We start from the raw sequence: 24,188 nt of genomic DNA on the forward strand, positions 1-24,188 counted from the left end.
CCTCGTCGCTTCACTGGAGATGAGTTTGAGCAAACTCCAGGAGATGGTGAAGGACAGGGAAGCCTGGCATGCTGCAGTCCATTGAGTTGCAAAGAGTCAGACATGACTGGGTGACTGAACAATAGCAACAACAACAAAGGGGGGAACTGAACGCATGGCAGGGAACACATTTGGGGGTGGCTGGGATGTGGGCTCTGGGCTGGTTGGTTTGTATTTGAGAGGCACACTTGTGGGTTTGTGATTGGAACTTCTAGGAACTGGCTAGTCCACGGAAGGGTCAGAGAGGCCCCAGATGTCAAAGCTAAAACACAGACCTGATTAATGTAAGACTTGGTTAATCCAGGATGGTTCGCAGAGAAATGGGCAGTGGGGAGTGGTGTTGGCTCTGAGGTTCAAATCCATTTTAAAGTCTCTCTCCTAAAAGCACTGTCCAGTCTATAAATTATGCGCTGGGGTGTCACTGCCTCTTGTCCTCCAAGCTCAGCCAGTCTCTCCGATGCCAGATTAGGGGTGTCCCCTTCCTTTTCCTCTTTAGGTGAGGAAGGGGTCCCTTGCTCAGGGTTTATGGACTGAGACCAGCTGTTGCCGTGCGAGGTCATGGACCCCTTACAAGCCCTCAGGGGACAAGTGTAACAGCGTGGGGTGTGCTGGGGCAAGGGGGTGACCGGAGCCACATGGAAGGTACCTCCTGACGGGACACCAAGGAATCTCTTCGTGTGATTCACTGCACCAGAGCCTTCCTTCCAGCTGCCAAAGCCTGCGGAGCCCGCCTCTGACAGCCTGCCTGGGGAGCTGGAGTGTCCCGAAAATGACAAATCAAAGCTGGCTCAGCCCGAAGCCTGCATGCCTGTTGGGAGGGCTGGCAGGTGCTGTGCCCAGGTGGGGTTTCTTATGTAACGTGACACATGGATGAGCCGGCCGTGGGTGCACCTGGGGCCCGGCAGGATGACTCAGGCCCCGCCATCACCGCTTCCCAGAAGCGTGGCACTTGGGTGTCAGCTGAGCACGTGCCTGTGTGTCACTGTGATTGTTAGAAAGCAAAGGAGGGTCCCATGATGCAGTGGGAGCGGGGCTGGGGGCGGACTGTGGAGACTGCAGGGGTATCAAGGCCAAAGGAGGTGGGTGGTGTGGGATGGGGAGGCAAGATCTGGAAACTTCCCTCTCCATTTGGACCAGACTGGGAGGCAAGGAGGGCTGCCAGCGGCACATCATCCTCCTACCCTGGGTGGGCGGACGCCTGGCTGATTCTCAGCAGTGGAATCCCATATGGTGAATAATCCTGTGTCACTCATTACAGAAATCAAGTCTCTGTGATGCGATCTTCCTCTTTCTGGTTGCAAGGCAATGGAGTGTTTCTTTACCCCTGCCACTGAGCAGGGAGCAGGGCTCGTCCTCCACGAGTGACCTGGCAGTGCCCTGGGGGTTCGGCTTCTAGGGGTCTTCTCCTGGACCGCCCACATCCCCAGTGCTGGCCCTGTGTCCCTGGCCTGAAGGTGGAGGGTAAGGTTAAGGGAGGCAGGGGTACAGTTATGGGACAGGAGGCCTCGAATCAGACCAGGAGGGGCCTGCTGGAGCCTCCCGCGCCCACGCAGGGGGAGGGCTTGGTCTGTAGAAGGAGGACCAGGGGGTCTGGGCTGGGCGCCCTGGGGAGGGAGCATCAGCGTGACATGGGTCCAGTGTCCAGCTGGCCTCTGTCCATGCTCCAGGCCCCATGGGCAGGTTGGAGGGGAGAATGGGCAGTGGCCCTTCGTGTCCTCATCCCGTTGAGTATCTGTCTCTGAAACCGGGGCGAGGAGGAAGAAGCCAAGGGCAAGCTGGGAAGAACAGGCCTTTCCACAATGAAGACTGATCTCTGAACTGAATACAAAACAAAGTCTCTCCTGTAGCTCTCAAGTGCTCTGTGCGTTCTCTCTAAGCCACACCATCTAGACAACCTGGGCCCATAGGTGTGATGGGAACCGCGTTGTTCCAGGCCACACGTGTGCAGACCAGTGTCCCACACTGGGTAGCGTCGTCAGGCACAGACTCTGAGAATGGAAAGGAACCTTTGCGCTTCTTGACGGTGAGCCATGGTCCCCAAAACACGCCAGCATCCTCCTCCCTGGGACCTGTGATTTTGATATCTTCTATAGCAAAAGGGATTTTATGGGTGTCATTAGGTTGTGGACTTAAAGGTGGGAAGATTCTCCTGGATTATTTTAGTGGGCCCCCAATAGAGTTGGGGCTTCCCAGGTGGCTCAGTGGTAGAGATCCCAGCTGCCAGTGTAGGAGATGTAGGAGACTTGGGTTCTGTCCCTGGGTTGGGAAGATCCCCTGGAGAAGGAAATGGCAACCCACTCCAGTATTCTTGCCTGGGAAATCCCATGGACAGAGGAGCCTGGCAGGCTACAGTCCATGGGGTTGCCAAAAGTTGGACACGACTGAGCCACTGAGCATGCACACACAAATAGAGCCAAGAGAGTCCTCAAAAGTGAGAGAGAAGGTCAAGAAAAACAGCCACCTGCTGCTGGGAGCAGGGAGGAGACGGTGATGTGCTGGGGAGAAGTGAGGACCACTCCAGAAGATGGGAAAGGTGAGAGGAGCGCCCCCTGGGCCTTCAGTAGGACCGAGGCACTGCTGCCCCCTTGACTGCCACCTCCGGGAGCCCACCGTGGACTTCTGACCTCCAGAGCGGTTAGAAGATCAGACGGTTTTTTTTAGCCATAGTTGGTGATGACTTAATATAGCAGCTGAAGTAAACTAATACAGCACTCACTGAACTCAGCCCTCTCTTTTTGTAGCGGAGAAGGCGGAAGCCTGTTTGCAGTATATATTTTCATTTTTAGTTTGCTAACTTGTAAAGTATTTATCGGAAGGGAATGATTTTCTCCTGCCTCTGTGAATAAGACATAGAGTTTTTTTTTTCTGTAATTGTCCCGCTGACCAGAGCAGGCCTTAGAATTTTCAGTTTTACGGGGTCTGATTACTAAATCAATCCTGTGGATTTGATGACCGTATTTTCTTGAATCAAAATGAAAGAACTCTGATCTGATAGGAATGAGTGAGACTCCCCTGGTGGCACAGTGGGTAAGAAGCTGCCTGCCAATGCAGGGGAAATGGGTTCGATCCCTGGTCTGGGAAGATTCCACATGCCGCGGAGCAACTGAACCTGTGTGCCACAACTATTGAACTTGTCCTCTGGGTCCTGGGAACTGCAGCTGCTGAGCCCGTGCACCACAGCTACTGAGCCCGTGCACCCGAGAGCCTGTGCTCTGCAACAAGAGGAGCCACCGCGATGAGAAGCCTGTGCGCCACAACCGGAGAGGAGCCCCTGCCCGCTGCAACTAGAGAAAGCCCTCACAAAGCACCGAAGACCCAGCACGACCCAAAATAAATGAATAAATAAAATTATATAGAAAAGAATGAGTGGATCTATGGGGATACTATGGCAGAGGCTGTCCCATTAAACTGGGGACCAGTAGCCCATGTTGTAATACACATCACAGTGGCCAAACCACAGCATTCTTGCCTCCAGCTCCCCTCTCATCACCCCCAACCTCTGCCTCCACATCATTGTAAGGAAGGAAGAAAAGGGAGGTGGTGGGGGGAATCTTGCTGCCAGGTTTGCAGAGGACGCTGCTGATTTCTGAACCAGAACGGACTTTGAAAAGTCCTCCTGAGTCTAAAAAGATGAAGACTCATTGCTTCAACCCTTGCAGTAAACATCCTGGGTAACCTTCACCTCAAACCTCAGAGGTTTCGAGATGGCACAGAACATGCTGTGCCGTGTTTATTTCCCATCACTTGGTGGAGAAACTCTGCACGGGAAGGAGGAGGCAGAAATGAAGCCCTGAAGGTACTGCAGGGTGGGTTCCAGACCTCCGCAATAATGTGAATCTCGCAATAAAGTGAGTCACGTGGATTTTTTTTTTTTGGTTTCGCAGTGTATATAAAAGTGTAATACACTGTACTGTAACCTATTAAGCATGCAATAACATTATGTCTAAAAAAAAGTACATCTCTTAACTGAAAAATACTTTCTTGCTAAAAAATGCTGAGCATCATGTGAGCTTTCAGTGGATCATCACCTTTTTGCAATAGTCCTGTCACAACTGTAATACTAATGAAAGATGTGAAATACTTGTGGAGAATGGCCAAAATGTGAAACAGACACAAGTGAGCAAATGCTATTGGAAAAGTGGCACCCCTAGACGTGTCCGAACCCAGGTTGCTGCAAACGTTCAATGTGTGATAGATGCAGTATCTGCTAAATAAAACAAAGTCCGGTAAAATGAGGTCAACCTGTGCTGCTGCGGGCCCCTGCAGACTGGCTTGAATGGCTGTGAGTCTGAGGCATTAGTTTTTTTGTTTTTTAATTTTATTTTATTTTTAAACTTTACAAAATTGTATTAGTTTTGCCAAATATCAAAATGAATCCGCCACAGGTATACATGTGTTCCCCATCCTGAACCCTCCTCCCTCCTCCCTCCCCATACCATCCCTCTGGGTCGTCCCAGTGCACCAGCCCCAAGCATCCAGTATCGTGCATCGAACCTGGACTGGCAACTCGTTTCATACATGATATTTTACATGTTTCAATGCCATTCTCCCAAATCTTCCCACCTTCTCCCTCTCCCACAGAGTCCATAAGACTGTTCTATACATCAGTGTCTCTTTTGCTGTCTCGTACACAGGGTTATTGTTACCATCTTTCTAAATTCCATATATATGTGTTAGTATACTGTATTGGTGTTTTTCTTTCTGGCTTACTTCACTCTGTATCCAACCATGGACTGAACTTGTTTTCCCTTGCAGTGGAAGCCTGGAGTCACGCAGGTTCTTTACCATCTGAGCCACCAGGGAAGCCCCTTAACCACCCAGCTGCCAGGGAATTCCCTGAAGTATTAGTTTTTTAAAAGGACTATTCAAACAGTTCTTGTGGCTTGAGGATCAAGGTTTCCCATAGAAAAAACTGAGGTTGTGTAAATTCCTCTTTATGGACCATAAGATAAGCAGTTACCCTGCAGCATGGCCAAAGGCACATGGTCTGATTTCAGTTCCTCTCTTCTGCACTATTCATGTGGGCTGCCCTGTGCTATTCAGTGACTAGGATCCCGAAGAGGCGGGTCAGCTGGACTTGTGTGTTTGGCTGACCACAGTGGCAGTATGGAGAGGATTCAGTTATTGACATGCCTTTCATCCGGGGGTGATGATGGTGTTTGGTGAGATTTACCTGCTGGGGTGAATGTACACCCTTGGAACTTCTTTGGCTGGACTGCAAATTTGTAGCATACTTTTTGATCTTACCATGTTAAAGTTATGGGACAGAAACAAATATTCCCCTTTCAACTGGTCCTTGGAAAAAGATTAAACAGGGATACAGTGTAACATTTACTCTTTGCCTAATAAACTCTTTTGGTGGGTATTCCCAGCTCCCGGAGACCCAAGTTCGATTCTTGGCTTGGGAAGATCCCCTAGAGAAGGAAATGGCAACACTCCAATATTCTTGCCTGGGAAATCCCATGGTCAGAGGAAGCTGGTGGGCTACAGTCCATGGGGTCGCAGAGTCAGACATGACTGAGCAACTCACACAAACAGACAGCTTCCATAAGAACCTCATCATGAAGTTATACAAACACTAAATTAATCCAGTAAGCTCACCTGTGGTACCCCATATGCCTGGACCTCAGTTTGTTCTGCTTTAAACTGGAGGATGGATTTGACCATCTCAAAGTCTCCGTCTTGCTCCAACATGGTGTTTTTCTTAGATTTTATTTATCCATCTGAGTTGAGACCCCCGAGAATTACCTTCCTTCTTGTTGTTCAGTCGCTAAGTCATATCCAACTCTCTTTGAGACCCCATGGACTGTAGCCTGTCAGACTCCTCTGTCCTTGGGACTTAGCAAGCAAGAATACTGGAGTGGGTTTCCATTTCCTTCTCCAGCAGAATCTTCCCAACCCAGGGATCAAACTCACATCTCCTGCATTGTCAGGCAGATTCTTTACCACCAGGGAAGCCCTACCTCCCTTGTCAGCAGAAGAATAAAACTAGGGTCAGTGGGTGCTTTTGACTCTGAACCATTTGCTCTGAGTATGAAATTCCTAAGATTTCTCTACAAAGATTTCTGTTTCTGCATTTTCACCTTTAAGAACATCAGTATCTGAATAAATCAGAAAGTATCCGTTAGGATAGTAACAGGGATTTTTAAGGACATTTGGAAGGGTGTTTTTCCTTTCCATCCCCCAGCACCAGCCTGGGTCCAGGCTCATCCTCTCCCTGGGACTCCATCCTTTCTAGCTCCAGGGACTGCTCCTAAGGGGAGAGTTACCGCCATCTGTCTTGCACAGACATGAATTTCCACCTCCAGGGTACAGATTACTCAGCCAAATTCCACAAACTCTGATAAATATTTGGAAAAACCACCTTCTTCCTTCACTAACAGTTAAACATCACATAAGACTGGGGGTGGGGATTCTCTACCCCCAGAAGAACTTCATGGGGGAAACAGCAACTCTGTCTCTGGTTAAAGTTCCAAAGTCCTCTTTTTCCTCTTGAACAGGACTGTGGCCGGGCAAAATACACATCCCTGTAAAATCACCTCGCAGCTGGAAGTACGCAAGTTTTAGCGAGTCACAAAAAATAGGGAAACTCACACAGAGTTTCCTTGCCACTTCCCCATTTGAGTGATCACACACCCAGAGCTGCAGCTCGGAGGGCGCTCTCAGTGAGAAGGGAAAAGGTGTGTTCACAGCCACCCAGTCGGGGGAGGGACGCAAGCCCGATTGGGAAATCCCTGGACAATGAGGATATAAATTCCTGCCCGACATCTGAGCTTCCACTGAAGGTGAAAGGCCTGGCAGCCTTCCCAGGAGACAAGCTCCAGGTGAGCACTGCAGAGCAGCAGGTAAGGGGGGGAGGGCTCAATCTGGGAGTCAGGGCGCCTGGGCTCCATCATTTCTCCAGGGAACCTCAGGAAGCTTCCCTGATGTCTCTAGCCCGCAGATGGCTCCTCCAGGTGGCTCCCCTCTCTCTGTGACCTTCCCACCCATGGGAAGGTGACCTGGACCTTTTGCAGTTTCAGTTTCTCTATCTGTCAAGAAAGGGTCTGGATCAGAGGATTTCCAAGGACTTTCTACGATTGGAGTGACTGAGTGAAAGTCGCTCAGTCCTGTCTGACTCTTTTGTGACCCCTTGGGCTGTAGCCCGCCAGGCTCCTCTGTCCATGGGATTCTCCAGGCAAGAATACTGGCACGGGTTGCCATGCCCTCCTCCAGGGGCTTTTCCTGACCCAGGGATCGATCCCAGGTCTCCTGCATTGCAGGCAGATTCTTTACTGTCGCTGTGATTGGAGTGACAGGCAAAACTGCCATGGAATCAGGAATAGGGGAGGAATGCCTGAGAGGGTCTGTCTCTGGCTCAGGGGAGGCTGTGCCTCTGGGACTTACGCTGAGCTTAGAGGCTTTCCTCTTGGGAAAGATCACGGGATGCTTTCTTTTCCAAAGTATGAGTAACTTTTCTAACATCTGAGCTCTCAGGGTTGGCTGAGCCCCAAACCTTCTGGCCGCCTTGGAAGAGCAGAAGGCAGAGTGTGTTTAAGTGCCAGTCCCAGAGGCTGAAGGGCCCAGGTTCAAGTCCGGCTGTGCCTGTTATAATTGTATGACATCATGCGTGTGTTTCTATGGTGACTGTCTTTTAAGAACCCTGTACTTGAATGAATCAGGAGTACCATCAATAGAGATGGTCCACCCAAAGGCCAGCAACCCACCAGTAATCTGCAGTCAGGAAACGTTAAGCTTACCTTTATCCCTTGCTCTATTCCTGTGATGTAATGATAAAACTGGGCATGATTTTCTATAAAGTCATTTTTACCTTCAATTATCATTAAGTACACCACGCAATTTATTTTTACCCTCTGGCTCCTGCTGTGTCCCCACCTGTAAATCGTAATGCTAGTGGTGAGGATGCGTGCATTCATGCCAAGTGGCTTCAGTTGTGTCCGACTCTTTTGCCACCCCATGGACCGTAGCCTGCCAGGCTCCTCTGTCCATGGGATTCTCCAGGCAAGAATACTAGAGTGGGTTACCATTTCCTCCTCCTTTAGGGGATCTTCCCAACCCAGGGATTAAACCTGCATCTCTTATGTCTCCTGCGTTGGCAGATGGGTTCTTTACCACTAGTGCCACCTGGGAAGCCCAGCAGAGTATGAATCCAACCCACATGGAGCTTTGGTGCAGTGCCAGGCACAGGGGGCGCCATCTGAATGTTTTCTCTCTGTGTTAACCGTCCTCCTTCTCAAATCCAAACTCCGCTTTGGAAGCCTGTCCTCTCCCTGGCTCCCAGCTCCCTTGGGAGCCCCTGGCCCCACTCTGCCTCTAATGCTGTGTGATCCCGGGTCAGGGCTTGTCATCCTTCTGAGTTTCTGGTAAACTGAGGCCGTTGAGTGACCTGCCCTTCGGAGTTCCTCCCGCAGCTCGCTGTCTGCAGTGGGGTGATAGGGCGCCCTCCATGCCCCCCAGTTCACCCTTCCCTGAGCTCTGCCTTCCAAACAAGGCAGGGGTGGTGAGGGGGGCTCCTCCCACATGCATCATAGAAGGTGTACCTTCCTTCAAACCTCATAACAATCTTGTCCGTTTTAATGGTATTTCCCACTTTTTAACCTATCTGGTTATCCTAATGGGCAAGAAGGGAATTCAGGTGGAATGGGCAGTTCAGTCACTGCCTCATTTGTTCCCAGCTGGTCTGCGACCCCTCTTTCCATGCTGCCAGCTGACCTTCCCCCTCTCCCCTCAGTGTTTCTACTCCCACCAGCCCCTCAAAGCCAGGCTGTTTGACAGTCAACACCTGGGTGATCAGGAATGCTCAGAGCTAGGATGGCAGAGGTGGCATCTAGCAATAGCACAACCGAAGTAGTAAAAGCATGCAGTGTAGCTTCAGATGGGCTTTTTTTTTTGAAGATTTATTATGTTTGGCTGTGCTGGGTCTTCGTTGCTGCGTGCAGGCTTTCTCTACTTGCGTGAGTGGGGGCTACTTTTCGTTGCAGTACGCAGGCTTCTCGTTGCAGTGGATTCTCGTTGTGGGGCACAGACTGTGCACGCGGGCTTCAGTAGTTGCAGCTTCCGAGCTCTAGAGCACAGACTCAGTGGTTTTGGCACACGGGCTTAGTTGCTCCGTGGCACGTGGGATCTTCCCCGACCAGGGATCGAACCCCGCGTTGCAAGGCACATTCGTAACCACTAGACTCACCTGCTCTGTACATGGGGGATACTTGATCATGACAGTGCCTTTGACAAGAGGTTCTCAAACTTGAGCTTGTTTCAGCATCACCTGGAGGACTTTACTCAAATGATGGCTGAGCCCGCTCAGGGTTTTGGATTCAGCAGGTGCCGGGGAGGAAGGGGCTGAGGACCTGTAGTGCTCCTGAGTTACCAGATGGTGCTGAGGTGACTGGTCTGGGGACCTGGAGAACCGCTTCCTTAGGAGGTTAAGAGATCTCATGTCCAGAGGCAAGCAGCTGGAACAAGTGAGTATATCAGTGTCGAAACCAGACCTCAGGGTCCTCTCAATTTTGTTCCCCACTCACCAAGGCGTATTGCTTGAAGGAGGGAGGAAGAGGACAGCGAAAAGATGAAAGGGATATGGAAGTTTCCAGTTGATGGGGTCACAAGGAAAATAGTGATGAGGATGGTGTTGATTCTCTAGCTTCTCAGAATACCTGCTCCAGCGTTCTTAGCCCTGGTTGAGCATTAAAATGCCCTGGAGAGGTTTTAAAACTCTCTGTACCTGGGACCAATTACATCAGGACCTTTGAGGGGAGGGGCTCGGCATCTTTAGTTTTTAAAGCTTTCCAGGCACTTCTGATGTGTAGCCGAGGCCGATATCCACTGCCCTGTTCTACCTGCTGTGTTCCTCACTGCTGCACTTGTATAAACTGTTTAGGGACTTCTTTTTCTTTAACATTTATTTGCTTATTTGCCTGCATCAGACCTTAGTTGTGGCACGCAAGCTCTTTATTTGCAGCATGTTGGATCTTAGCGGTGACATGTTGGATCTGGTTCCTGGACCAGGGATCAAACCCAGGCCCTCTGCACTGGGGGCACGGAGTCTTACCCCCCTGGCCCACCAGGGAAGTCCCAGAGGAGGGATTCTTAATGTGGGGTCCACTGAAGGGGCTTAGAATTCTAGGAGTCTGTGAACTTAGATGGGAAAAAATTACATTTCTTTTTTCACAAACATCTAAGTCTCCCCTCAGAACCTGGGTTCTGAACCTGTTATGTATCTGATTGACTCTCATTAGATAAATGGGCATTTGATTCACCAGTAGCATGAACAGAGAGAAATCTGAGAATCTGTATGGAACTCCATGGAAACATTTCTGGAGCATACTTGAGTTAAGAACCTCCTATGAAACATAAATAATTTCCTAAACATAGGAGGTCAGTTACCATGGCACTTGATTATGGGCCAAAAAAGCCCCGTTTAAAACTGGGATATTATCTTGCTACGTGACTTGGACATATAACTTTATGTTTTTGGATGTTTCATTTATTTGATGAAATGGATGGATTAGAAAGCAGGGGTTCTTTTGTTATTTTAAAAATGGTTTGGGATAGTACCCATTTCACTCAAATTTTTCATGACACGTCAAGAGGAAATTTAAGAGTGCTTGGGCTTAATTGGGGATTGCTAGTCTGAGTGTGTTCAGGGGCCAGGAAGTAAGTCAAATCTGTGAGGTTGTGAGTGACAGGGCCTGTGACCCAGGGCAATGAGTCTGTCCCTTGGAAAGACATTTAACGGAAGACAGCGCAACCACTCTGACTGGAAGATATACACCCACATGTTGAACAGGCCTGTGACCCCCAGTCTGTGATTCCCAGTGTAGCTTTGACACCTTGTGACAATCAGATCACATCACCCTTAAGTTAAAGGGACGAGGGCCAAATCCTGGCTCCACCACTTCTGTTTGTATTTCCTTGGAGGTGTTATTGAACATCTGTAAGCCTCAATGTCTTTATCTCTAAAAGGAAAATAATAATATCTAGTTTATAAAGTACTGGGAACATTAAAAGAAATCATACATGTCAAGACTTCACCCAGTGCCTGGCACGTGGGGGGTGTTCAAGAAATGCTAGCTGCCATCACCATCCTCACCATCATCGTCGTCAGATTATGAGACATTGACCTCAAAGCTTCAAAACCACTCTGAGAGGGCTGGCGTGATCAGAGGCACAGGGACTTAGCATTATCTCTGCTCCTAATTCCTGTGGGTATCTGCCTACTTTGTTTAAGGATAAGCCAGGCCTAAATATCAATGCTTCTCAAATCACATGCGAGTCTTGGTGAAGAACAGCCGATTCTGGTCCCCTGGGTCTGGGCTGGGGCTGGAGATTCTGCATTTCTCATAAGTGACATATGTCCATGCTGCTGGTCCAGGGACCACAACTTGAGTAGGAAGGCTTTAGAATATTTGAGACAAAGTTTTCTTATCTGGGAGCAAGGAAGTTAACATATGGCTTTGGACGTGCCCTAAATTTTCTAGAGCTAATAGTCATCAGAATGCTTCCTTAACTGTCTGTGGTTGGCAGAATTATAAGACACCCCTCACTGATCATGCTTTGTCTAAGCCCCTCCCCTTGAATGAGAGTGGGTTATACAAACATTATGGAATGGCTTTCCCACAATTAGGGGACCATATGCAGCAAAGGAGAGGGAATTTTGCAGATGTATTTTAGGTCTCCAGTCAATTGACTTGAAGTTAATCAAATAGAAGACCAACCTGGCACAACCAGTTGGGCTCCTTATTTATTATTTTTGGCTGTGCTGGGCTTTTCTTGCTGCGAATGGACCTTCTCTAGTTGCAGTGAGTGGGGGCTACTTTCTAATTGAGGTGTGTGGGCTTCTCTTGTTGTGGAGCACAGGCTCTAGAGTGTCTGGGCTCCTATGGTGTGTGTGGTTCATGGGCTTAGTTGCCCTGCAGCATGTGGGTTCTTCCCAGACCAGGGATTGAACTCATGTCCCCTGCACTGGCAGGTGGATTCTTAACCACTGGACCACCAGGGAAGCCCTTAGTTCTTTAAAAGAAGATCTGGGATCAGAGTCCAGAGTAAGAGAGATGTGAAGTAGAGCCGAGATTGTCCCTTGGCTCTGAGGAATCAAACTGCAGGAAGTGGCAGCGGTCCCTAGTTGCTGAGAGTGGCCTTGGCTGACAGCTGGCAAGAAAGTGGGGTCCCCAGCTGCAGAGTTGCAAGGAACTGAATTCTGCCAACAGCCCCAGGCAAGTGGGCTGGGACCCCAAGCTTTGATATCTGCCTGTGGGGCTTCTCTGGTGGCTCAGCTGGTAAAGAATCCGCCTGCAATGCAGGAGACCCGGGTTCAGTCCCTGGGTTGGGAAGATCCCCTGGAGAAGGGAAAGGCTATCCACTCCAGTATTCTGGCCTGGAGAATTCCACGGACTGTATAGTCTATGGGGTTGCAAAGAGTCGGACACGACTGAGCGGCTTTCACTTCACTGTGGGACCCTGAACGGAATCTATCTAAGCAGGCAGACCCACAGTGATGTGAGCTTATAATGGGGCTTGGTTTCACGTCACTGAGTCTGTGATCTTTTGCTCCAGGGCAATAGAAAGCAAATCCAATGTCCTCATTCTTTCCATGGATTGCTGTGCCTAAAGAGAACTTTTGTAGACAACATTGGCCTCAGATTATCTCAACACAAGTGCTGGGGTGAAAAATTGGTGTTTCTATTTGTTGTTGTTCAGTTGCTAAGTTGTGTCCAACTCTTTGCGTCCCCATGGACTGCAGAACACCAGGCTTCCCTATCCTTCACTATCTCCCTGAGTTTGCTCAAACTCATAGCCATTGAGTCAGTGATGCTATCCAACCATCTCATCCTCTGTCTTCCCCTTCTCCTCCTGCCTTCAATCTTTCCCAGCATCAGGGTCTCTTCCAATGAGTTGGCTCTTCACATAGGTGGTCAAAGTATTGGAGCTTCAGCATTAGTCCTTCCAATGAATATTCAGGATTTATTTACTTTAGGATTGACTGGTTTGATCTCCTTGCTGTCCAAGGGACTCTCAGGAGTCTTCTCTAGCACCACAACTTGAAAGCATCAATTCTTGGGCACTCAGCCCTTTGTATGGTCCAACTCTCACATCCGTACATGACCAAAGGGAAAACAGACACTCAGGAACAAGGGAATGGACCCATGGATAGAAGTAAACCTCAGCCTCCTATCAGGGTGTCCTGACTATCCTAGGTGGCCGCCATCCAGCAACAAGGGCTCAGGGTTCACCATGGTAGATGAGAGAGCTGGGGGGGGTGGGCAACCAGAAATAAAACTCCTGGGGCTGACCCATGTCCTTCCTGCTTCCTTCTTATGATAACCAGTCCTGTGACCATGCCTAACTTCAAGGGTACAGAGAAGTGAAATTCCTTGTGCGCCTCAAGGTAGCACTGGTCCAGATGTTGGGAACCTGAGTCTGTCAACCCCTGTGTTGCCAGAGAGGAGGCAGAATTTCAGATAGCTCAGCTTCAGGATGCTTGTCTCACACCAGGGATGGATCTGGCTGTCCTGGCCGCCTGGGAGAAGCCAGAGGGAGCACATGTGTGTGAAGGGAATGCCGCCAAAATCTTGGCTTTCTCTGCCCACCGAAGTGGAATAAAAAAGCACAGAGTTTGGAGGAAATAGAAAGGCAGCTTTAATCCTCAGCTGGCGGAGGGGGAGAACATGATAGGCTCGTGCCTCAAGAACTGTGTCCCCCTTCCATGAGGAACCTGGGGGCTTATATTAGATGAGTGCTCACAGTCAGGGCTAGGTGATCCTGCCCTGTATTTTTTCTCTTGCATTGTTTTAAAAACAGTCATAGGCTGGCATCAGGGAGTCTGTTAATTGAGGCCGGCAGTCTGGTAGTCTGGTAGTTGGGTCTACTGTCTTTTGTGTGTTGTACTGGGCCTTCTTTCTATAATGTAAAAAAGAGAAAAGCTACAAGGGGTGATCTGTGGGGAGAGTGCTGTAAAGGTGAGCAGATATAGGATGTAATTAGCATAGAGTCAAAGGATAACAGGTGCAAAATGTGAGCTGGGGGGCAGAAACGCAAACCTAGTTACAGACTACAGATTAGGAGCAATTAAAGTAAAAACTAAGAGTGGCCAGGCCTGCTCACTGTTCTTTTTATCTTCTTTGGGCTCAGGAAAGAAAAGAAAAACTCATTCCTCTTTTTTCCTTTTCCCTCCAACAGAAACTCTCCCTCTGGGCCCAGAGGAGAGCAAAGAGTTTCTTGGTGGGACTTCCTGAGTTGGTGGACAGTCCAATCAGTTCTGGGCTGCCTTCAGGCTAATGACTGGGGATTCTTGTGCCAAGGACTCTCCCCACACCCAATAGACCAGAATCGCTTGGGTTTCCTAGAGTGATTGGTTTATTTTGGCTTGATTTTCACCTGCTCTCTTGTCTGTGCTGGGCACAGGGCTGGGGGGGGAATTATGCCTTCTGTGACCCTTAGGGGACAAGCCATTCTGGGTGGGCATATTTTCCAGGGAGTAAGAGATGATCTTTTGAAGCATAAAAAGAAAAATCTCCTCTGTTCTGACAGCTTAATAACTTGGGGAGGAAATATTTCTAAAATATATGTATGGGGGTGAATATTTGTACTCACTGCAAGCTGATGTCACAAAAATGAGCTTTTAATAATTTTTCTAATAAGAATCTCATTTGGTTCCTGAGGCTTCTGTCAACTTAAAAAATAGTCACAACCTAAAAGTTCAGAGCTATGTTTTATTTGATGGGAATTTTTTAGGACTTCAGGCCTGGGAGACAGCATCTCAACTAACCCTGAGAGAATTACTCTGAGGAGGTGGTGGGGAGGAGTTAGGTTGTATAGGAGTTTGCAACAAAGGGTAGGTAGTCTGAACATCAAAAGGATTTTTGTGAATTACAGAAAACCAATGTCAAATGAAGGAATCCAGTGCCCTCCTGTGTATGGGAAGATGCAAGAGTCTGGGCTCACTGAAATCATTCCTTTCATATGCATCTCAAAACACACAGCCAGTATCCTGTGTTTTTTCACATCCTGAGTTCTTCAGGGCTCACTGTAGAGAGTGGCGGCACCCCAGTGGTTGCCAGGGCATGAAGGTGTTCTTCCTGAGTGCCCTGGAGGGCTGGAAATGCTGATGAATGTGACATCCTCGTTTACTGATATGGCAGGAAATACTCCATTTCTCACTCCTATTAATGAGTAAAGGGGAATTTAAGCTGCCAGCTCATGTTATTCTGGTCTAGGTTGGTCCAACTCTGCCTCTCTGGGTTTTATTCAGTCTCTTTTGAGTATATGGCTCAGATGGCAAAGAATCTGCCTGCAATACAGGAGACCCAGGTTTGATCTCTGGGTCAGAAAGATCCCCTGGAGAAGGAAATGGCAACCCACTCCAGTATTCTTGCTCAGGAAATCCCATGGACAGAGGAGCCTGGCAAGCTACAGTCCATGGGGTTGCCAGAAGTCAGACATGGCTGAGTGACTAACGCTTTGGGTAGATGCTCAGTCGTTTAGAGTTTCTGACCTTGCCACCTACTTCTTGCCAGAGTCTGAGAAATGGGGAAGCCGTGTCCCCAGGGTGTGATGGGGAGGGTGGCTGGTCCCCATCTGCTGGCCTGGGGGCTCCTCACTGGCTTCCATGAAGATGCTCCTGGACCTGCTGGTCACACAGTGTCCCCCTACATCTCCTGCTGAAGTTCGTGGCTGGGAAACCCGGGGTCTGGTCTTGCCTGGGAGTCAGAGCCAATGCATTGGCTGACATGGCCCCACTGTGCCCCTTGATGGCCCCATGGTTTTCTGTGCCCCAGCCATGGCCTTGGCTCTCCCCTGGCTTAGACTGGCTACCTGTGCAGGTGATACCCAAAACATGTACCAACCAGCAGAGCAGGAGCACCGATCAGTTAGAGCAGGTGCTGCATGAGGTTTTGGACCATGAGGATCTCGGGTGCGTCTCTGGAAAGACAGAGTGTAGAGAGCTCAGGGCTTAAGTAAGTGGTTATTTACTAGCTGATCAGGATGTTTCTGGGTTTCCCAGGTGGCACTAGTGGTCAAGAACCTGCCTGCCAATGCAGGAGACAGAAAAGACATGGGTTCGATCCCCGGGTTGGGAAGATCCCTTGGAGGAGGGCATGGCAACCCACTCCAGTATTCTTGCCAGGAGAGTCCCACAGATAGAGGAGTCTGGCGGGCTACAGTCCATGGGGTCTTAGAGAGTCAGACATGACTGAGGCAGTTTAGCACACATGTTCGCAAGGACATGTTTTCATAATCGGCTGTACTGCTCCTTATGGACTGAGTGTCCCGCAGCCTCTAGGTCATCTTGTCCCCCATCATGGCAGCCCCATATCAGCTCACATCTCAGCTTGCCCCAGTTCTCCACTGGAAGCATAGGGGGAGCTGTATTTCCTCCCCATCAGCAAAGAACTGAGACTTGCAGGTAACTAACCCTGCCTCCCTCCACCTTAACATGCCAATGTCTCCATCCTCCCTGGGTGCTGCCGTCTTGATCAGGGCTCCCTACGTTACCCTGGTGGGAATTCCTCAAGGGGCCCAGTTGGAAAGCAGAGCTGTCCCTCTGCACTCAGATTTTGAGCCTGGAAGTGGGGGCAGAACCCACTTTCCCAACTTGGACATCCCCTACGTTGTGTCCACTTCCTGCCCTCCTTACCGAGCAAGCCTTTGCTCTTCCCCTCTTTTAGGGCCGTAGTGGCTGAAGACTCAGAGGAAACGGAAAGGGAAATACACTGGAAGATAATTCGCTGTTATGCCCACCACATGCATAATGCACTTCCTAAGCTTGAGAAAGAAGGTCCAGAGAAGATACATTCATTTGTATAATTTCTTTTTATGAGATTTCTCTTTCTCTGTCTGACTTACCTCACTCAGTAAGACAATCTTTAGGTCCATCCATGTTGCTGCAAATGACATTATATTCTTTTTAATGATGGAGAGCGGGATTTAAACTGTTCTTCATGATTCAGGGGAAATCATTACAGACACCAACTGTTTTGTGCTGGAACACCTAGATTCTTTCACGAAGCATGGAGAGGTGGAGGGGGACATTTGTGCCTGCTCTTACGGGGCTCTGTTGTGCTGTTTGGTTCTTGCACTCTTCTTACTAGTTTTTCTTCTCTGTCATTGGGCAATCAACTGCTGCATCTTTGTGGGTGTGTTTTCTTCCATCAGCTCTCCCTCTTTTTCTGAGTAGCTGCCTCTTCTCTATGTCTAGGCTATGACAAATCTAGATAGCATATTAAAAAGCAAAGACTTCACTTTGCTGACAAAGGTCCATGGAGTCTGTGATCTTTCCAGTAGTCATGTATGGATGTGAGAGTTGGATCATAAAGAAAGCTGAGCACCTAAGAACTGATGCTTTTGAAATGTGGTGCTGAAGAAGACTCTTGAGAGTCCCTTAGACTGCAAGGAGATCCAACCAGTCAATCCTAAGGGGAATCAACCCTGAATATTCATTAGAAGGGCTGATACTGAAGTTGAAGCTCCAATACTTTGGCCACCTGATGCAAAGAACTGCACTCATTGGAAAAGACCCTGATGTGGGAAAGATTGAGGGCAAAAGGAGAAGAGGCAGGAGAGGATGAGATAGTTGGATGGCATCACCAATTCAGTGGATATGAACTTGGGTGAACTCTGGGAGATGGTGAGGGACAGGGAGGTCTGGCATGCTGCAGTTCATGGGGTCGCAAGAGTTGGACTCAGCTTAGCAAATGAACAACAACCTCTTCTCTGCTTCTCATTGAACAATCTGGTCACCTTTCCCTGACCCTCAAGGCTCTTGGAAGATACACAAGGACTTCTTATGAGCTTCCCCCAGGATGGAATCTGGCCATTGAGTGGAGCTTAGGGGTAGGCAAACCTGCATCCTGAAATGACAGATGTTTCCAATGAGTTCTTTCTAAGACTGGAAGTGTCTGTCTTAAAAGGTGCCAGCGTGGCCATCTGTGGAGGATGCTGGTTTGGGAAGCCTGTGTAGGTGGGTTGCTAAGCTTGATGGCTCCTGGAACCCCCTCCAGCTCCAGGTGCTGGTGCTTCCACAGAGCTGAGATCCAGTCCCAAGGATGAGGATCGTGTAGGTCGAGGTTTACGTCCTACTCCATCACTCCATCAGCTCTCTGGCCTTGGGGAACCTGCTTAATGTATCTGAGTCTGTTTCCATTCTTCATGTTTACTGGGGATGACAGACTCTTACCAGACCCATGAGTTTTGCTTTGTGGAGTTGTTCAGAGTACTGAATCCCTTTTACACAAACCTCGGGCTGGGAGAATTTGAAGCCTGGTGGGTCTGTACTGTGGGTGCCAAGGGCCTCAGGGGTCCAGCTTCCATGTCTGTCCCACTGGCTGACTACAGGTGACTATTATGAGCTAGAGGAGGGCTTGTTGAGGGTTGGCCTGTGGGAGGGGCTGATGCAGGAGGAAGTGTCTTTGCTTGCTGGTCCAGAACCCCCAGGGGCTCTGAACGACTGCGGCTTGCTGGGAATGAAGCACGTGAATGGAGTATTTGAGTGGCAGGATGAGCTGGGCTGATTTGCTGTATCTCTTGGGTAATAGTTCCTGGGGCAGATGTTGGTCAAAGTTCAAAAAGTTTGACAGGGAATGAGTGATTTTATTTATTTTTTTAATTTAATTTTTAAAATTTATTTTTGTTAAAAAATTTTTTTTATTGGCATATAGTTGATTTATAATGTGTTAGTTTCAGATGTACAGCACAGTGAGTCAGTTATATATATACATATATTTGCTCCTTTTTATTTTTGAGATTCTTTTCCCATATAGGTCACAGTACTGAGTAGCGTTCCCTGTGCTGTACAGTAGGTCCTTGTTGGTTTTCTGTTTTATATGTAGTGGTGTGTATTTGTCAATCCCAATTTCCCAATTTATCCCTCCACCCTTCTTTACCCCCTGGTAGCCATAAGTTTGTTTTCTCCATCTGTAACTCTACTTTGTTTGCAGATAAATTCATTGGGAAAGGGTGATTTGAGAGAGAGAGACACTTACTGGTAGACAGTAAAATAGAGAGTGTGTGGCCCATGGTGGAGCTGAGTCTGAGCCTTACCAAGTTCTCCCCTGTGAGATTCCGCCGAATGGGGCCCAACGGCTGGTTCTGCCAAAGATGGGTCTTCCTGTGCCCTGGCTTCCAGTTAGCGCATCTGTCCCCCAACCCCATTAGGGTCAAGACTTGCCGCTGACACAGCCACGCAGACCTGAAGCAGTCCCCCCGTCCTGCTCCAAATTCCCTTAATCCCAGGAGGGAGGGAAATGCTGGCTTCTCTTTTCTACAGGACAAAAGTAGTGTGTGGACATCTCTCAGGGATTCCACTCTGAACCAACATGTTTGTCTGCCTCAAACCTGTCTTTTATTCTCTGCCTCTGAAGTTAACAGAATCTCAAATGCCTAACATTCTGTGCTTCCCAGAGACCTAGTTCCAAACACTTTTTATTTGACTTCGACATTGAATTAGTAATTGCTTTTCCAAGCTTAATTTTGATGTAAATATTTATTTCCCCATAGGTTTCAGGGGGTTTTGTATCACATGCCTGAAACACCCTGTTTAGATTTTTAGGAATTTGCGAACTGGACGTGACTCAGTGGTAGGCGTGAGGCTGGAGAGCTAATTTACTTCATTGATAGTCAAGGTTGGTCACCTCGACTGCGTTCGGGGTGACTGTACTTCCTGACTCACAGATGGAGGCGCTCGCAGTGGCTTAAAACCTTCCAGGAACAAGGTGAAGGTAGAAATAAAGAACAGTTTCATCTTCTAGGTGAATTAAGAGAGATACTCAAATATACTAGAGAGTAAAATTTTTGCTCCTTTTAAATGCCTGAAGATTTATCTCTGGAGCTAACGTTTGCTTATTTACTCTCAATAAATGTTCAGGTGTTCAGGGGAAAGTGTGTGTTTGTGTGTGTGTGTGTGTGTGTGTATGGCCCAGGTGGGATTGGGGTGGGTCCAAGCAGGGCTGGGGGTCAAGCCAGGGTTTGGGGGCCTAAGCCCCACTTCTGAAAACTATGGGAAATTACTATTTACATCAAAATTAAGCTTGGAAATTTTTTCTAAATTAACAGCTGAAGCAAAATGAAGAGTATTTGGATCTAAGTTTCTGAGAAGCACAGAGGTCATGAGGGGTCATGAAGGGGTCAGGGGCCCAGAAAGAGAGACAGACAGAAAGACAGAGAAGATGAGGATAAACCAAAATTGGTGACTCTGGGTAAGATACATTGGGCCTCCCAGGTGGCTCAGTGGTAAAGAATCCACCTGCCAATGCAGGAGACACAGGTTCGATTCCTGAGTCAGGAAGATCCCCTGGAGAAGGCAGTGGCAACCCACTCCAGTATTCTTGCCTGGAGAATCCCATGCACGGATAAGCCTGGTGGGCTACAGTCCGTGGGGTCTCAAAGAGTCAAACACGACTGAGCGACTAAACAATAATAACAAGGTAAGATGCATACTGGTGTTCTACTTTTTAGTATATATAACTTCCTGCAACTTTTTAGTCTGTTGGAATTGCTTTCTGCAACTTTTTAGTCTGTTGGGATTGTTCAGAATTAAAGGTGAAGTAAACACCTGCACAGCCGTAGGCTGCACGTCCCTCCTTGAGCAGGAGGCAGGCCCAGGGTCACCAGCAGGTACAGTCACCTGGGCCTCAGGGGGCCTGTGGTGGACGCTGCTCAGGCCTCCGCCTCCTTCCCACCCCTTCCCCTCCCTGGGCACCCCTGGCTTAGGTTGAACCATCAACAGTTTCTACCTTACTTCATTCTTTTTCTTTTTATCAATTTTTCCCACATTTTTGGTCATTTTCGGAGCCTGGCCCTGCTTTGCCTCCTATTCCTCCCTACTTTTACACTGAATTCAGCAAAACAGGTCATTTGACAGAAGAAAAAACTAAAGCTAGAACTGTAACTCAAATACTGGAACAAAATGCCTTTACAATTTCTTTCTTCCAGTAAGAAGGTCATCTCAGATTCAAGCAGAAATGTCAAATTGCCTGTAATTTAAAGACACATTTAAAGAAAGTAGGACAGGAAAACAGCATTTTGCTGCAAAGTGAATTCTTCTTCCTCGGGGCTGCCAAAAACTGATGTTTCCCACACTGCTGCAGCTCCGGCTCCAGCCTGCCTCTGAGGCTTAGATGATTGAAAATGATCACTGCTATGTGTTTGTGGTTTAATTGTCTGAAGCCACTTCCTGGAGAGGTCACAGGGAAGCTGCTGTTTTGCCAAAGTCCACAGAGAGGACTGGAGACAGCTGCCTTTGGCTGGGGGCCCAGGCGGGTCTGGGGGTCCAGGCCAGGGACTGGGGAGCCTCAGGGGTGCTGGGTGCCCAGGAGGGGATCCGTGGCCCAGAGGTGGCTGGGGGTCCAGGCAGGGGGTTGGGAGCCCAGGTGACACGGGGGGTGGCACGAGGTGGGGCTACAGGGGCCCTAGTTGTGGCTTGTGGAGCCACTGTGGGGCTGGGGGTCCAGGCAGGGCCTAGGGTCCATGTGGGGGTTGGGGGACCCAGGTGGGACTGGGGGGTCTAGGTAGGGGGTCAGGGGCCCAGGTGAGGCTCAGGGTCCAGGTGGGGGATCGGGGACTTTTAAGTTTTTTGGATACTTTTAAGTTGACGTCTGGGAGGATAATACATTTCCACTTAAACATTTCATTGGCCCAGATTTTGTCATGTGGCCACTCCTAGTTGCAAGAGAGGCTGGGAAATGTAGTCTTTGTGTGGGATGGGAGGTGTTCAGTTAAGAGTCGGGGGGTTTCTGTTATTGGGGAAGCAGACCCTGGAGAAGGAAGTTAGCATCTGTCGTAGAAACTTTGTTTCTGAAGACTAAGGGCTTTGGAATCACCAGTCCTGGGTTTAAACATCAACCCCATGTACTAGCTGTGAGATATTGGCCAAGCTACTTCACCTCTTTAATCTCTTCTACTCTATCATCCACGGATTTGGAATGATCTCTGGGTCAGAAAGATCTCTGTGTCAATATCTTTGACTTCATTCATTTATTCACGTGTGTGGTATTAATTGTTGTTGTTCAGTTACTAAGCTGTATCTGACTTTTTGCAACCCCATGGACTGCAGCACACCATGATCCCCTATCCTTCACCATCTCCCGGAGTTTGCTCAAACTCATGTCCATTGAATCAATGATACCATCCAACCATCTCATCCTCTGTCACCCCCTTCTCCTCATGCCTTCAATCTTTCCCACCATCAGGGTCTTTTCTAATGAGTCGGCTCTTCACATCAGGTGGCCAAACTATTGGAGCTTCGGTTTCAGCATCAATTCTTCCAATGAATATTCAGGGTTGCTTTCCTTTAGGATTGACTGGTTTGATCTCCTTGCTATCCAAGGGATTCTCAAGAGTCTTCTCTAGCTCCACAGTTCAAAACCATCAATTCTTCAGCCTTCTTTATGGTCCAGCTCTCACATCCGTACATGACTACTGGTATTGATTGTACGTGTGTTTAATTCCTATTTCTTTCAGTCCTCACTAGAGATCTCATGAGTCTGGCTAGGACCAGGACAACTAGGATGTGATTAGCTGTGTGTGTTAGTCACTCAGTTGTGTCTGACTCTTTGAGACCCCTTTGACTGTAGCCTTCCAGGCTCCTCTGTCCACAGGATTTCCCAGGCAAGAATACTGGAGTGGGTTGCCATTTCCTTCTCCAGGGGACCTTCCTGACCTGGGGATCGAACCTGGGTCTCCCACATTGTGGGCAGATTCCTTACCGTCTGAGCCACCAGGGAAGTCCCTGTCCAAAGAGGATAACAACATGGTAAATGTTGGGGTGACCTTTATGCTAAGTAAATGACCTAGTGAACCTTGGGTGGGGTTAGAGGTGAAGTTACAGGAATAGAAGCAGGATGAGCTGATGGTGAGACAGCCCAGGGTGGACACCCAGCTAAGGGGAAAGTCTCGGGTCCTCCATGTCACCTCGTGTCACCAGTAGGGGAGCTCAGGACACAGCTCTGAGCCCCCATCTTCTGATGGTTGCCCAGTGATGAGGTGGGGGAGGTTTCTAGAGTTCAAGGGTCACTTCTTCTGTCTGCCAACACTGCCCTGGCAAGCTAAGAGCCATGTGGGTTTACTGTGAGCCATTCTGAATGATAGCTGTGCCAGGAATGGGGAACAAGCCAAACTCCTTCAAGAATATGAAGGTGGGTTCTGGCAAGGGTGTTTCTGTCTGGATTCATTCATCACTCCCAGCTCCCTAGCTGACTTTCAGGTGTGCACATTCCCTGGTACTTTCTGGAAGTGGGCACCACGTAGTCCATGAAAACTGAATAAGATGGAGCCTGTGTCCTCATGGGCTTCCCAGGTGACTCAGTGGTAGAGAATCTGCCTGCCAATGCAGGAGATGTGGGTTCGCTCTTCCCCTGGGTTGGGAAGATCCCCTGGGAGAAGGCATGGCTACGCACTCCAGTTTTCTTGCCTGGAGAATACCATGGACAGAGGAGCCTGACAGGCTACAACCCATAGGGTCGCAAAGAGTGGGACACTGAGCCGCTGACACAATTGTCCTCAAATCTGTCCCCACCCCTGGGTCCACAGGTGTGGTCCAAGGCCTGATGGCACCCACTTCATTCCCTCCTGGGGAAACTCCTCCCTCTACAGGTGGGGGTATTTACCTGCCCCACAGATGGCAGGTTTGGCCACGTGTCTTGCTTTGGCCAATGGAATGTGGGCCAACAAGAGTGAGCTAGTTCTGAGCAAGCAAGGCCTCGCGTGCTTTTGCCCACGTTGTTTATGTTTTGCCATCACATGAGAACATCACCTCCCAGAAAGTCACTGGTCCAAGGAGAGGGAGACATCCATGGAGCTGACTTGGGTCCCACCTGAAGCTCGGAGCTGAGCCTAACCCAGCGTAATCTAGGTCGGCCAACCTCCATCTCACCCACAGACCTGTGAGCGAGAATGAAAGACTGGTGTTCTATGGCATGGGTTTGGGGCTGGCTTGTTAGCAGGATTGTTCTGGCAGTGGCTAGCGCTACAAGAGGCACCTGTGATAGAGTGTGAGCCGGACCAGAGGAGATGTGGAAGGTCCAGGGGGCAGGTGTGCGGGTCCCACGGGGGAGGTGCGGGAGGCCCGGGGTGGGGGGGGGCGGGGAAGTACAGGGGGCATCTGATACTCCAGCTTTGGGGAGGTTGATGGGGAGGAATGCTTTGTGAACTGGTGTAAA

The 24,188-nt window shown here is 49.1% G+C and overlaps 1 protein-coding gene across 7 annotated transcripts in view; it reads left to right on the top strand.

The window, feature by feature from the left end:
* The first annotated feature begins 6,735 nt into the window (after positions 1–6,735).
* The window catches only part of IL1R2 (interleukin 1 receptor type 2), a 37,070-nt gene continuing 19,617 nt past the window's right edge, over positions 6,736–24,188 (top strand). Inside the window, exon 1 of one of the 7 annotated variants that reach the window (XM_055539505.1) lies at positions 6,736–6,863. The gene's annotated coding sequence lies outside the window, so the exon portion shown is untranslated. Of the gene's footprint in view, positions 6,864–23,716; positions 23,913–23,945; positions 24,062–24,188 lie in introns of those variants that run through there. The other 6 variants (XM_055539508.1, XM_055539501.1, XM_055539500.1 and 3 more) reach the window with 6 other exon arrangements.

Source organism: Bubalus kerabau, chromosome 11 (assembly GCF_029407905.1).
Source record: "Bubalus kerabau isolate K-KA32 ecotype Philippines breed swamp buffalo chromosome 11, PCC_UOA_SB_1v2, whole genome shotgun sequence".
Taxonomy (NCBI): domain Eukaryota; kingdom Metazoa; phylum Chordata; class Mammalia; order Artiodactyla; family Bovidae; genus Bubalus; species Bubalus kerabau.